At 30.0% G+C, this 15,029-nt stretch overlaps 1 long non-coding RNA gene across 1 annotated transcript in view; it reads right to left on the bottom strand.

The window, feature by feature from the left end:
* Positions 1-8,897, bottom strand: part of LOC128998889 (uncharacterized) — a 222,083-nt gene extending 213,186 nt beyond the window's left edge. The window contains exon 1 of the long non-coding RNA XR_008491233.1: positions 8,615-8,897. This is a non-coding gene — a long non-coding RNA (uncharacterized LOC128998889). The remainder of the gene's footprint in view (positions 1-8,614) is intronic.
* Between the last annotated feature and the right edge of the window lie 6,132 nt (positions 8,898-15,029).

Genomic DNA, 15,029 nt, shown 5'->3' with positions numbered 1-15,029 from the left:
CCAAAAGGTAAACAGAACAAAATTATGATAGATCGATTTATATAAACCGATACTAAACTATGTAATACTTATTAAATTATTTAATGACATTGACGTTGAAGAAAACCATTTAGAAGAATGCTTCACCAAGTTAATAATACGCATCGATCTACATTTCTGTTATAAATAATTTCTAAATTTTAACACTTTTAAACGGCTTAATTATGGTGAATATTTTTCTTTTTTATGTTAAACCGAATGGCCAATTTATAAAGATCCTCATTCTTCCTTTTCCAACATAACCTCTATTCTTTATATTCATAAAACTAGAGACGTTTTCTAACCTAGACCTGAAATAACAAAGGCTTCTTGTTATTTGCATTAACATACAAAATCCCCTAAATCCGAAAAAGGGTCACAGTCATCTATTTTCTTATGATTTCTTGTGTAAGGGAAGATAAAACATTCGATTTCAAGACATAAAACGTAGTTACTTATTAAATTTACAATTTGTCCTTCACATATGAGGATTCCAGAAAAGCTCTTTTAGATCTATTCTCTTTCAAAGGATTGTCCCCACTTCATTAAAATTCTCTCGGTAGCCGTTGTCCAATTCATCCATAAACAATGTATTTTCATCAACCTTTATGCTGATCCCCGTTTTTATATTTGTAATTGAAATCATTTTACTAAAGAACCTTGAACCGAAATCCATATTTTTTAAACAAATAAGGCTTGTTATTTAACAGTCTGAGAAAATACTTCTAATAATTTAAGATGATGAACGGTTCAGCAGATGTACCTTTCTAAAGTTAAACATTGAATACTCAGCTGTGTAAAATATAATAATAACTATCCACTTAACACTAAGGTCCCATTAATTTGTCTGAGTAGATTGTTTGTTTTTGAAACCATACCACAACTCGTCTTAGGGAAAACAACTTATTTAGATGTAATACCTTGTCGAATTCTGATAGGAAATTATTTGTTATATACATCAATATATTCAATAAATATTATTCTAAAATAAACGCGTTTAAGAAACTTTTTATTATATGCAGGTCAAGGATTAATACATTTGAATTTCCATTCCAATCATATGTTTGTTTTGGAGACAGAATTTAGCCTTACACGTTTCGACTATTTTAAAAGAGGTTAACATTACAGTTGATAACCTAAGAAAACTATTTTCTCATAATACTTTAAAAACCTTATTCCTAGGATAACGGAAACGAAAAACTTGAACTAGTGTTATTATATATTAACTTAAATATAATTTAATTCACAGATAGGCCTAGTGTTAAGACCTTAAGATTTTCTCTGATGTGTTGATTATTATTGTGATAATCTTACAATATGTTTTAAGTATTTTCTATTTTGCAAAATTTACTAAGTAAAGTCGGTTACAAACCAACATTACAGAAACATATTTTTTACAATATAATTTACATCGCATCAAAAAATAACTTTATGAGTAGAATTTTATCTTAGTGCGATTTAAAAATATGATTAAATACGGTATTTAACGTGTTTATTTTATCTACGGTAGTTATAAACATTTGTAAGAATTATATGAATCTATATACTTAATTGAAATAAAAATATATTTATATAACCATGGCAACCTATTTTTACCTGCCATAATGATCATGAAGCCAAATGAGATAAGATACACTATACAACGCATATAGTACATCTTTTTTTCAGATTACCAGGAAATGTCATCATTTTGTGGGAAAGTTTTTTGAAAGTTTTATGAAATGAACCATTGTTAATGTAAGAAATTAAAGAACATAATTGCTTGGACAATTTACTTTATGTTCCTTTTATCTGACTTCTCAAATATATTGCCATTGAAAACATATTATTAATATGTACTGTCATGTTATTTTTTCCATCATTCGTGTTGATGTATCTCAAAATATAGGAAAACGTATTTTGTTTTTCTTTTAGTATAAAACACTGGCTATCATAAGAGGGATCATTCGTGTAAACATTCAAATACTCAATCCCAAACAGTGACAAAATTCACTTTTATAGCCTTAAATCTACACACTTTCACAAAATCACCGTAACTCTTTAAGCCGAGAAAATAAAGTCGCGTTAAACAATACATTAAAAGTTTATCTTCGCTGGAAGGCCGGGGCACTCCGGGTCTAAAAGCCATTTCTCAAGACAATCTGGTTTTGCGTATCGCGGATATGACAAACGTTATACGTCACGGTGTCCTCTCGATTTATCATGTTTACAAAACAACACAGACAGACAGACAGACAGATGAATCACGCGATAGACTCACGCTATCTCTCGTAGTGAGTCGTCTTCATCAAAACTACGAGTGTATCGTCACCTACCCCTTATCTTCCCTCCTCTTCCATAATTTTGACAGGAGAGCGTAATAAATTCTACTGCATAAAATACTATGGGCAATTTTAAAGTCTTAAATATTTCTGCTATGTTATAGTGATACAAATTATTCTGGTATTAGTTTTAACTGTTCACAATTGAAGAGTCGTCTTCATAAATGTACTATTGTATCGCCACCTATACCCTATACCACTCAGCTCTTCAATAACAATATCAATAGTGTGGAATTACTTTTCATGTTTAAAAATATTAGGAGTAATTCATGTTAATGTGCAAAATGACACATTTATTAGTTAGTACATAATTTAATCAATCAATTAATTTCTGTTGTAGTGAGTCGTTTACATCAAATCTATAAATGTATCGTAGACCACCCCCTATGACTTACTAATCATAGGTAAACACAATAAAATGGTTTAAATTAATTTTACCCTTGAAATTATTTCAATTATTTATAGCATTTGAATATTACAAGTAGACTACTCATCCTGTGGTAAATAAAAAGGTTATTTGTGTGTGTTTGTTTACGTCAAGCCCCGGTTAAAGTATCCCGGTTCTTGTGTTTTGCACGTATTTTATATAGTTTTTACTATTTTGTACTCCGGTTGGTTGTCATAGTAGGCCTACCTTGGGACAGCAGTAGATTTTGTAAATACATAGTAATTGCAAAATGTGTGAACCAGACGGTACCAATGTCAAAATTGTACTCAGCTGATACATAAGTTATATATCTTTAGGGAGTGTTTAATGTATCGAGTAATTATTAATGATCTTAAAGATATTTGTTATATAAGACGAAAGAATCAAAAGAATGATGAGTTTGTAGGTTGTCGATTCAACCTATCATTTGTACTCTGATTAATTCAATTCAAATTAATTAATTATTAATTATTTCTATCAGGATAAAACAACAAATGTTGTGTGACTTGCTTTAATTAAATGAAATTAGTTTAATATAAATATTCAAGAAGTATACTCTTCGGAATAGAAGTAATTTATATTTTTGTTTAGTAAAAAACCTCTAGATATAATAACTATAATTAATGAATTTATTTTAAAAACTTTGGTAATGAAAGTTATCCCAAACTAATAAAACTGTCTTAATATTTTAAGTATGACCAAGATTAACTCTTAAACAAATAAATACAAAAAAGGCGATTAAACATATTAATAAACATAATCCAAACAGGATGTTGTGTATGTGTTACTTATCTTACTAATGCAAGTCTGTGTAGTGGAATCATATAGATATATTTATATTAGTTTAAATATGATTTTCTTTTAGTTTAACTACGCTGATATTTACTGTATACAAAAGAAATCTATATACGAACAAAATGTAACAAGAATTTTATAGCAATAGCTTTATTTAAAAGTTCTTACCACATACTTCTTACATATAGGTAAAGTGTTCATGATTTTACAATTCCAAACCAAAGATTAGTAATTTTATTTTACTATTGGTCAATATTGATTTATTTTTGTCTACGCAATGTAAAAACGTAAAATGTCATAATTTAGTTCAATAATACTCGTATTTAGGAATTGTTTAATTATTCTAGAGAAAGTAATTGCTAATATTAACCATGCAATATAGGTTATTAAGATAACAACAAAACTCGGGACATGGTTTCACTTTCTTTACTATAAAAGGTAACTGAAAACCAAACAAATTAGCTATTTTAAAACTATTTCATACATGAAACCAGCATGTTAGTAATACAACATTTCATTCGGAAGGTTAGTCTTATAATTCCTACCGTATATTGTTTTGATCCTTCCCTAAATGCAGTATTCCTTTTCAGGTAAATACACTCTACACTAAAATGTATTTTTTTTACTTTTTTGGCTAAAAAAACTATTTATTTTTACTCTAATTGTGAATAAAAGCTTAATATTTTGATTTATATAATAAATATTTTAATATTTATTAATAATTAATATTTTTGAGTGTATATGATATGTATTTAAATAAGGGTTTATTTTCAAAGTATAAATAATTAAAACAAGCTTTTAATATCCGTATCAAGTTTGATGTACAACTGTTCTAAGAACTGGTATAATTTTTGTCCTCCCAATATCAGCGATCATTAATACGATCTTTAAATGTATAGGTCGTTAAAATTTACCCTATTAGATCTAATATTTTTGACCAAATTTAAATTTACGATTATTACTAACCCATAGTTCTTTTTTTAATAATGCTCAACAATAAATTAACTGCTTATGCCATTGCTACGTTTTCTTTTCATAAAAAAAGATTGTTAAATACTTCCTAATATAACTTTTAAAATATTAAAATTACTGTGCTTGTACAGCAACATATTACAGTATAAATAAACTATGTATGTCTTCTACGCATAATTTTACATATTTTAAAAATAAATAATAAAATAAATATGTAATTAATAAATTTAAAAAATAATCTTTCATGTTACCCATATATTTTCAATCTAACTTTCGGATTTTTACTTCCTAATTTATGTGAAATAAATATTAACAATAACAAAAAAATTAATTTAAACTAATGAATTACAAACTCCAATTACATTAAAGAATAACAAATAATTAACTATGATTCGAACAGAAAAACATTACCTTTAGGACGATAAATACATATTTATCTTAAAACTAAGTGCAATACCGAAAAGAGAAAAAATATATGTTATGAAAAAATGAGTAAAATGATTATAACGTTAACGCGTTATATACGTATGTTTCATTAACTTACTCTATAAATTGCAACAATATTTCTAATTTTATTATTTTTATGTCAATACAAATAAATAATTTTTAGTTTTTCCAAACAAAACTGAATTATTTTAAATTCAACTTACATCTTCAGCCTTGTATAATCTAGATAAAATATCTACTGACAAAAAACCGAAACTATGCTTCTTAATGCTTATGCACTATCCAATTCAATTTATATAACAAGATATGAAATTTAAATAAATGAATGGCATTTAAAATTTTAACATTACCTATAAACCCCTTAACAAAGAAGAATGTAAAAAAGATACAGAGTTGTGAGAAACCGGCGAATATATATTTCAATCGCAGAATGTTCTGTATGTTCTTATTATGGTATAAAATGAATTACAATAATAAAAATAATGGTAATAATGGTTAGTTTGTGGTCATTTTAATATTTATTTCATTGGTTCTACTCATTAACAAAAAAACAATTAGTATTACGTGGTGTACAGACACAAATATGTATTACGTTAAGAGGTAAGAAATAATTGTTATAGCCGTAAATGTGGGGGAACTAGCAATAAATATGTTTATATTTAATAAGATATGTAATTATGTTGAAATTACTTATTTTAAAATTTCCAAACACTAAATAACACATTTAAATTCAATTTTCTTGATGATTTGGTAATTCGATTAATTTTTTCAATAAATAGGTTTTCTAAATTTGACTTTTGCGATTATTACAACTAAGTATAAGCTTGGGATTGCAAATAAATATATGTATAAGTTATGAAAAGATCGGTAGTAGGTAGAAATTGAAGCTATATTTTATAAATATAAAAACCCCTCTGGTAAAAGGGAAAATAGTTAGGACCGAAGACACGAACGTGTATAAATAATGTTATCAGACCATGCGCTGGGCTTTGGGATTTCAAACTCTTTCTTTTCATTTTACTTCCTTTAGCACTTTTTAATGGAAATTTCTAATTTTACTACTGTTTTGAAGCCGTTGGAAAACTAATAAACGTAAGCATAACTAAATATAGTTAATTTAATGCTGATAACATTACAAATTGTTAGTCGCATTCTAACTTACTTTCTTAAATTAGGATTACAAACATTTCTTTTTGATCTCTTTTCTCTGGTGATTTGACAAGGCAAGACTCTAGGAGTTGGTTTATTATAACTAATGAAATATTTTCATGTGTCTGTCTTAGAGAAAAATTCCGTGTATTCCTCCGGTGAAATATTTTAATCTTCAACACTCTTTCTAGACTTAAATTAGTTAATTGAATTAGCAAACGTAAATAACTTTGGTTTTATTAACTTTTAGTTCAACATTTTTTATAAATTTGGGTATAAAACTATACATTTTCGATTGTTAAAGAAATTAAAACGAATACATGGAAATAGCATAAATTACAAACAATTTTCCTTAATTAGAAAAAAAAATTAATGACAACGTATTTAAATTATTCATTAAATATTTGGCATTTAGTATAAAATGATCCAATGTAAATTATGTTACCTTCAAAGCAATAAATTTTAAATATGGCTTAAGTAATTTTATGTAAAATAATTAAAGTAAGGAAAAAACCTCTGTATATTTAGGCTAATGACTTTAATGTACGCTAGAAAATAAAAGTAATTTGTTTTATGTTTCTGTTTTGGTTATTATTGACTACATGTATGAAAACTCATGTCAAACTACTATAAATAATATTTTGAGGGTTAGTTTTCTAAATATGGATTAAGAGTCATAAGCATGAATCTTCACAATTCCAATCACGTGTGTGACATGTACTGTTAAAAAACTAGTTAATGATCCATTCATTCACTAAAGTTGTAAAACATTGTCTTAGTAAATACTGTTTACCGACAAAATTACTTGTACAGAGCTCTACGACAACATCTATATAATATTAGTAAGATATTATTGATACAGTCTTTACTGAACTCATCTCCGGCCGTCGGCTACGAAAAAGTGGTTACAATATTTAAGTCGTACGATACCATTAAATATATTGTAACTCTTTGTTTTGATCTAAACATACCTATCCTATTATATTTTTGTTTTGGTTTGTACCAAAAAGTGTACATTTCGTTAAATTAGGATTAATAATAAATCCGCTATATACGTAGTAACTAGTTTTAATAAAATGTATACTGTGTTATAAATTAATTTAACTATTTTATATAACCTCCATCGTATTTTAATACATAAATATAATAATAATTATGTGAAGGTTGTTAGTAATCATGATATATCGAGTGGTTTAAGATGTTGGTTAATAAGAATATCTTGTTATGTACTAGAACAAGACTCAAAGTTAGGAAATAGAAAATATGTATTTCAAATACACGATATTTTATGCAATAATGTTTCAGAATTTAAATCATCTCTATCAATGCATTAAAATTATAATCAACCAATAGCTAATTACAAGTATTATTTATATACAAGTAATAACACTGTTAAAGCGATAAACATTTACGGTCGAATATGAGGGGTATTAATACGCGTGTTAATTAAGGTAATATGATCTATTAAATGTTTAAATTCGGTGTGTATATAGCTTAATTTTGAACGTTTTTTTATGCATGCAAATATTTTAACTAGTGAAAGTAAAAACCGTGCCAGTGAGAGAAATAAACAAAATCGTGCTGTTACATTTTAAAAGGAAGATATATTTTCCTACTTGATTTTGAACTAAAATAGTCTAACGCCGGGCCTCTCAAAGGACTTTCCCTGCGGAACTATTTTAGTGAAAATCCTAACAAATAATAAACGAAGGAAAATAATACTCGGGAAAACTGAATGATTAAAATTAATTTAACTTCGATTCAACGTTAATTCTTTGCATCGATATGGTGGCGAGAAAGTTGGGAATTTATTTCGTGAAACAAAGACAGGTATTTCAAAAGCGAAAAGGGAAAATGCGGAAACGCCGCTACATAATGAGGGAGCGTTGGATGCCCCTCGATATTGCCCTTGAAAATGGATCTCCCCTAGTTTCTCTATACTCGCTGCTAGCTCATAGCTCATAAACCCCAGCCAATAGTTATTACCTACCTGGCAGCTATACACTATACACATGTGTTTATATCATAAAAGTACACTCGGCCCTGCAAGTATTTATATCACCGGCACTGACACGTTTTAGGTTAAATTCTTTGTTTGCAACGTGGCTTTGATTTTAATGGATATTCTTTGGTAAGATTGTACTAGTATAGGTAAATTATTGTGTTCTATGATTTTTTCCTATTTTCAGTATGCAAATTTAATTTTATTAGTAAATATTTTTATAGTTAAAGAATTATTACTGGTATAAGTAGATTTTGTTTATGTAGACATATTGTTGATGACCCTAACGTATATTAGGTGAAAAAAATAAAAATACTGAAAAACTTAAAAGGGGTGGAACGTAACCAAACTAAACAAATCAACCAGATGCCAGAATTAAACCTACATTTACTCTCGTGTAAAAGACTAATTAATTACGATAAGAGAAATGGGTCGATATTAGTTAGTATCCCATTTGAGACTCTGTCATCCCTAGGTACATACGGTCGTGGGTGACTGGTGGTGCCCGGTATCACTACAAATCACTACACATCACTGCTAATCACTGCCACTACCACTGCACTGCACTATACAGTATGCCAAGCGTGTGCCGTGTACCGTTTACCGTAAGCACGTGGGCAGGGGACTGAAGGGGTAGATGTACGGACGCGAACAATGCCCGGACACGACTGACTATACTCCACCACCACTGCCGCCGCCACGCTGCCACCTTCACAACGCGCATGTGCCACCTACGCCACCCCGCCACCGTGCACCCGTGCATTGCCCCCCGACAACCGACAACCGACAACCGGCAACCGGCAACCGTGGAGAATATACCTTAACTGTAAATAAATATCACCAATAATTGGTAAAGTTTCTTTCTTGGCCAAACGAACACCCCCCCCCCCAGTATAGTATCTGATAACAATATATTTGACACGCCCTATTGTGAACTTTTAAATCGTATTAACTATCAAAATATAAAACGGAATATTGCGAAACGTACAACACTGACCTTATTGAAAAATAAAACAAAGTTATTTTCTTGGAAACAAAAACAACCCGTACTTTCTTCATTTGATCAAACAGTTAATTTAAGAATATCATCATTAATACACCTTAAATCAACAGTTGTTTGACTTAAAAACTACAAAACCAAATATCAGCATTAGCCTAATTGAAAATAAAAAAGCTATTCTCTGGGCCAAAATAATTCCCATGGTCTAAGTAATCAAAAACATGTAAAAATACTTACCATCCATTCGCTAATTGGGTCTAATGATGATTGGAGTGTCCTATCGAAATCTATCACCACTTACCTTTTTTATATCTATTTACCGTATTGTGAGTCAACAGTACGAGTGTAAATATATTATTACAAGTGATATTAGGCGTACTTTTTGTTTTCAGGCGAAAAATATCAACACCCTATAATGAAAAATAAAAAAATTTCGAGCTTTGAAAACAAAAAAAGTATAACAACCAATTTGAATTTTTTGCCATATACACATCCCCAATTTCGATCTCTCAAAAAACGCAAATCTTCGATAAACTTAGTATTCGACGAGGAAAGGAGATGTTGACATTATGAGCACAGCTCTGTCCAATTTCCAATTTGAAGTTATACGTTACAAACAACTTAAGTAAATATATAATTCTGAGGGGTCTTAAATATTTACACAAAAAAATATATACCACGTGTTTCCACCAATAGCAAACGTTTAAACTATCATATCTATACTTAACTGGCTTATTAAAAAAAATCTACCCTTACAAGCAAACTTTCTACTAAATATGTTTTAATTACGGCAATGTACTTACATGTCAAAGAAAAGGTTCACAACAACTTACTTGCTTCAACTATTTGGTATGTTGTGATAACATACGAATCCATCTTGTTTTGGGGCTTACCTAAAACAAAGAGAGAACCAATTATGAACTTGTTTAACCTGTAAAATAATGAAGTTCATAACACGTTAAAATTTAATAAAGGCGATTGTAAAACCTTACAAGAAATAATACACTTGTACTAAGGAAACTTCTAAAATAATATTTATTAGCGCTTTCACGTAATACCATATACTAATATGCCTACGTTATACATAGATAGGTATAGATTATAGGTTGGTTTTAGTAGTCCGTTTTATATATGCAAACACAATAAACGATGTTTTTATAAAACCGTCTTAATTATTTGTTTGATTCGTTATAATCTGTCGGTACACGTACCGTACTATCTATATAATAATACAAAATGTAATATCTCACTTTGTCTGGTTTATGTAAATAAACATTAATTTCCCATTTAAAAATGTCAAATGAGTTCAGCATACAGCCTGTTAAGAACCGACCCTTTTTGGTTATAAATTGACAACTGTACTATAGTCACTACATGTCGAATTTTTAAACACTGAATTTGTCAATTTGTCAACATGAAATGCTTTCATGATAGTAAAAAGTTTATTTGGCGATTCACTGTTTGATACCATGAATTAAATTTAACTAAATAACTTCTTGTTCAGCATTATACGTGTGTCTAATAACCCTTGAAACATATTTTATACACTTATAGTGTTGACTCACAAGGCGGTAAATACATTTAACAGATGGTAGTAAGTTGTGATCGATTTCGATTAGACACTCCAATCATCATCAGACCCAATAGGCAGATGATCATCATCGAATCCAACCATTCTCCTATTGGGTCTGATGATGATTTGAATGTCCAATATGGTATACATCACAACTAACGATTAAATGCATGTCTTGTTAGTCAACAGTATAAGAGTAAATTTATGTTTCAAGATTCAATAAACGTATTCCTATTTAGTTTTCAATTAATTTAACACAAATGTGAAATCTACGAATAACGGTATTCAAAACAACAAAACTAAATGCTACGTATTACAACTTCAGTTATAATTTTTTGTGCTTCATTATGAAAGGCAAACCAGCCTTTTTCATGTGTAAGATTACAAAAAGCTAAAATATAATCTTGGACGATTCAATACAGAATGTGAAGCCTTCCAACGACCGCTCCAGTGCAAAAAGTGGTATTGTTAGTCGTAGAGGGATCGAGATGATTTCTCAAAACAGATCTGCTCCTGAGTTGAAGCGGACTTGCCTCTCACAGTTCTCCATCTCTCTCCTGCCTCTTGTTGTCTTGGCTCAGATCAATCTCCCTCCCTCTCTCTCCTACACTACCCTCCCCCAATCTCCATCTCCATGTCTCCATGCACCTGTATACTCCACTTTGACTGCGGATGCATATATATCCCTTAATGTGCATCTTAGATTAGTATATTTGAGGAAAATCCCCTTGAGATTTCACTCTAATTTCTCTTATAGAAAATTAAGTTGTAAGATTATCCTTAACAAAAAAGAACAAAAAAACTGTATTTTTCAAAATTATTATTTAAAAGAAAAATGAAATGTTTATGTTTTATCAACTGTAAGCATGATATTGTGGTTGAGTTAGATTAATTTATTTTCGTGCAGGGAGATTTAGGTGAGTCGGTGGCTCAGTCGGTAGCGCCACGGACGTCGGGCTCAAGGCAGCGATGTCGTAAGCTCGGAGCCTGGTACCTGCCACTACCTTTTTCAGTTCACTTCACCACTAACAATTTTGTATTTTGGAGAACTGGTGTACAACTTAAGGTTGTGGATAAGTAAAAAAAAAACTGTTCATATAAAATTGTAATTTTTTCTCATGGTAGGCCTAATACAGAAAAGAGTAGTTTTTCCTTGGTTGCCTATGCTATAGATTTATCAAATTTGACAATTTTACATATTTCATCCTTTACAATTTGACAGTTGAAAACAATATTTTCCCGCTTCCACGCAGCAGCAAACCTAAGTACACAATACTTTTTTATTGAATCCATATGACTTCGTAAAACAAATATTTTATTTAAAACACAATTATGCAACTTTAAATACCTTAGTCTGCAGGTTTGCTTTGGTGTGGGTAACAAAATAGTACAACATTTCAAAATGTAGGCAAAGTCGGAGTTACTAAAATTAAAATGTTAATAATTTATTGTAATTGAAATAACAAATAAATGTTTAATTATAAGTTAAACTTTCAAATTTAAAGTAAAACCACCTATATTGAAAGGAGTGTAAGCTCACAGCTATACCCCATTAAAACTATGAGTATTAAACTATAATAAATTAAACATATTAAAACTCTTCACTATCTTGATCTCATGAGTGCAAGTGCTGGCGTAGCATGGAAGTACCCGTGACTAGACCAGTTTACCAACATGTGATTTTCGTGACATAACATAATAAGCGTTTTATCCCGTACAGTCTGCAGAAAAAAAACGAACAACCAAACGCTATCTAAATTGGTTATTATCTAAGTACTAAAAAATACAAACAACATCAGGAATTTTCAAAGAGGGGCCCCTATGAATGAGACATATTTACAATAGCAGTAATTGAGAATATTTAACAGTGCATAATTATGCAAGTATAATTTTATTTTAGTATATTACCTCATAGCTAATTTAAAGGGGTATAGATCATATTTTTAATTCAATATGAGTATATATATTGTTAAAAAGGGGGAAGGAGTAGGCCTACACGTGTCAAATGGATGAATAAATAGTCAATTGATTCTTAGAGATCATAAAATCCAAAACCCTGTATAAGTAATGCCTTAGTTTTTGATAGAAATTATTATAATCTTATTAAGATAATTTCAATTTGATACGTAAGGACTTAGCTGCACAGAAGGTATCCTAAAGCTAATAGAAAAATCTAAATCTTTCTCGTAAGCACTAGAACTGGTTTGCTTGTTTAGTAACAGTTCCTTTTAAAGGCTCGAGGAATTTGTTAATTTGTGAGGTTTACGAGTCCTAACACACAAATTTACATAATAACTCACATCGACCTACTAAAATGTAGACGTATCACGAATTTATCTACTTTACTGGTCGTTATTTTCTTGAAAGGTGAAACGGTTTTTGAACAAACTAAGTACACATTCTTTTATTTAGCCACCTTTGAAACATCAGGTGAACAGAGAAACGATAATCACATAGTCAGAAAACCATTGACTAATGATATACATAACACTTTCTTTGGATAATCTTTTCAAGCTCAAAGGCTTTGATGAACTTAACCGATTTTAGGCTCTCGGGTTGCCCATATCTTGTAAAAAATAAAAATAAAATCATCCTGTATTCATTTTGTACAAAATATAGATGAATAGTCTCGCTAGTATCAAGAATATAAACATAAAACTATTAATATAAACAATACAACAGTCAATGGAAAAAGTCGTTGACATATAGCAGCATTTGTTACATAAAAACTCAAATAATTTTTAAAACGATCTGAGGGAAGGTGCAGACCTAATGGAATCAGGCCGGTTATTATAAAATGCAATACCACAGTAGTTGGGCGAAAATTCAAAAGTAGAATAATGTGTTTGGGAAATGCGAGGTAGTCTTTGTGTCTGGCTTAATAATTGTGGTTGTCTGAACTATCAGAACACTTAGAGATATTTTGTTTCATAAATTTAGTACATTATAGATGTACATGCTAGGAAAATTCAGAATTTTGTTAATTTTAAATATATCTTTAAATACATCTCTAGTTTTGAGGGAATAAATTATCCCAATGATTCGTTTTTGCAATTTTAATACATGTTTCCTTTTGTCAGAATTGCCCCAAAAAATATTCCATAGTTAAGAAAAGGATAAAAATATCCATAGTACACCATCATAAGAATCTACTGATCTAGGTAGAATAAGAATAGAAAAATATGTTTTATTTAACTTTTTTATAACTTCTGTAATGTGAGTTTTCCCGGTTAATTTATTGTTTTGTACAGTCGGAAAAACTGTATGGTAGAGTGGTATTATTGTAATGTGAAAAATTTGTATTGAGGTAAGTGTTTTGAAAGTTAATTACTGATTCAATAAAAGCCCATTAGATTGAAACCAACTTTCTAGCTTAAAGAATTATTGTTTTATCAGTTGTGGAAACCTTGATTTGACTACCCTACTAAATTTGAAATCTCTACTAAATTTGAAGGATATTCGTGTGTGGTTCTTCCCTTCACAGAATTAACTTTGTTTAGTATTCTCATCTCAAACAAGAAGTGGCTTGCAAAGATATTCGTGTTCACGTATAGATAGTACTTTTTGTCTCATGCAGTACTCCAACAACTTGCACATGGCTTGGCAGGAAACAAACCAGCAACTTTATGACCATTATTTATATATTGTAAAATGTTTTACCTACGACCGTTTTTTAAAGTAGCCATTTCAGTCCAGTTCTTAGAATTGAAAAGTTTCACTTTACAGCTGTTTACTTTCATATCCGCATAGTTTCATTTCATATCAGCATAGTTTTCTCATATCCACACAGGTAACGGACCAATGAGGTACAAGTATTGAGAGAAAAGAATTAAAATTGTAATGCTTCGAACGTCAACTAATCAGCTGATCAGCTGATCAGTTGACCAATTTAATTGTTGATCCGACTTGTTCATGTTGATACTCGCGTATTCTTAATTAAGTTGGTGGAAGTCCAAAAATAAATGAAATATTTGCCGAATTGTACCTGATACAATATTATTTATGGTAAGAATGCTGCTAGCAATGTAATATTTAACGAAGTTTAACAAACACGTAATTACAGGAAATCAGCTGATTATACAACAAGTCGTTGCATCACTTTCAGTGGCAATGACAATACACGAAAACATAACCTCTCTAAAAAGTTATCATTAGTGATTGTTAGTAATTAAATCCAGATTGATAGTAATTAAAAAACGGTCGTAGGTAAAGTAGTGTACGCAACTCGCGTTAATAGTCTTTACGACACTCGTAGAAGTTTTTAAGGCACTCGCCAAGGCTCGTGCCTTAAATTTTCTACTCGTGTCGTAAAGACTCACTTAACG

The sequence above is a fragment of the Macrosteles quadrilineatus genome, unplaced genomic scaffold, assembly GCF_028750875.1.
Source record: "Macrosteles quadrilineatus isolate MER2022 unplaced genomic scaffold, UCM_ALF_1.0 Scaffold_7__1_contigs__length_78375512, whole genome shotgun sequence".
NCBI classification, from domain to species: Eukaryota; Metazoa; Arthropoda; class Insecta; order Hemiptera; family Cicadellidae; genus Macrosteles; species Macrosteles quadrilineatus.
This window is presented reverse-complemented; position numbering and strand designations above follow the sequence as displayed.